Source organism: Centruroides sculpturatus, unplaced genomic scaffold (assembly GCF_000671375.1).
Source record: "Centruroides sculpturatus isolate CEXI.00-Female unplaced genomic scaffold, Cexi_2.0 scaffold2756, whole genome shotgun sequence".
NCBI lineage: Eukaryota > Metazoa > Arthropoda > Arachnida > Scorpiones > Buthidae > Centruroides > Centruroides sculpturatus.
Genome location: NW_019387003.1, coordinates 14,457 through 16,259, shown reverse-complemented (window position 1 = coordinate 16,259; position 1,803 = coordinate 14,457).

Genomic DNA, 1,803 nt, shown 5'->3' with positions numbered 1-1,803 from the left:
TTCACAGCGGTAGACGAATCTGAACCTGTCAGATGGAGCCGGTTCCTTCCGCATAGTGCCTAAAGATTATGACAAAAATATTGAAAAACTAGTAAATTGGAATATTGGCAGTTAATGTTTACCAATACTATTACTGTACTATTAACTCGTGTGGTCAAATATCAAAACAGGATAGCAGTTACTGTTATCCATGGTTTCAAACTGGCCATACTTCCGACGGTTCGTGGTCCAGACGGATAAAAATGTAGCTAATGTAACGAAACAAACCTAACCGAAGCGACGCCATTTTCGAACCATTAGTAACAATAACCCAGATAGCTGCAGATAGCACTCGTGTAAATGCGGGAATCGAGGAAAGGCTTTCCTCCTCCCTTGGGACATGGCAGAAAGAAACCGGTTAGGTCGGGATGTGGCACGAGCCCCATGAGATGGCAAAATTTCTGTGCCTCTTCGGTGTGGAGATAGCGAAGAAAACTGTAAGATGTTATATTATTGAATATTGTGGCGGAATTTATAACGGGAGACGCCGAAATATTGCAAGTGAACGGCATGTTCTTTTGCTTACATGTACAGTATTGGGTTTGAGGATATGAAGGCTACTACGGCTTACATAACCGCGGGAAACTGTTACGAGTGTCACATGACTTGCGGCCAACAACCCATTGGCCCGCGGAGCCTCGGGAGACGGGCCGAGTGTTGCGTGACCTGCGTCCCATTGGTCCTTGGAGTGCGCTGCATCTCTATGGCTGAAGAACGACCACGTGATTTGGCTGTCATGCGCAGTGCTGTCCTTGGGCTCGTTTGTCTCAAATATGAGTTCCGAAATGTTTCTGGTAAGAGGAGGTGCTGGACTAGTGGACAAAGGCTTGGACTACAGTCAACATAGACCCGGATTCGTGGCCTGGCCAATGTAAGACTAATAAATAATAATGTATGGTTATATTTACAGGCAATAAATAGATGGCGACTACACCATCTATTGCCTGTAAATATAAGGCAGGTGACGTGGACTGCAGGCCAGCGCGGAAGGGATAGACGGCGACGGCAAAGGCGGAGCGGGAAGCACGAGGACAGAGAGACCTAAGGAAGGTGTTCGCGAGTGCGTGTTTAAAATTTTTTTTCACGCAGTAAACTGCCTTTTGACCACGATGTCACATGACTGGATATGACGTAGGCAAATCTTCAGGGGCTTATATCTCACGAAGGGTCGCGCGTAGGGGGGTGGTTCGTTAGACATTTATTGTTCGTACGGGGAGGGCTACCCTTTGGGGGGTGGCGACCCCCTCATTTGGAGGGTAAATCTTACCCGAAATTTCATAAAATCTTATACTGTATTTTATCCTAATTACTTTTTTACAAAAACTACACATCTGCATAAGATATAAGTACAGTATATAATAAAGGAACATACCATTATAAATAATTATTATGTCAAGAATTAAGAATATTAATGATTATATCTGATGCTCAAGTAATATTTCTAAACAGTTGATACAATTGATACATTTTGTACAGTTTTTCCTTAATTATTGAAGTTAATATAGAACAATTAATAAGCTTTTTGTCCTCTTAGAAATAAGTAAAGTAGCACAATTATTCACTTTTTGTTGGGACTTATCACACACTGAGTTGGATTATAAATCCCAACAAAAAGTGAATAATTGTGCTATGAAGTTAATATGTTAAATAATAAATGAATAGTAGCTGAATAAATTCAATATGTTTATATTTAAAAAAGAAACATATGCTACAGAACAGTAGGTGATAACATACAAGGCTAGGGCATCTAAGCATGAAAAATAA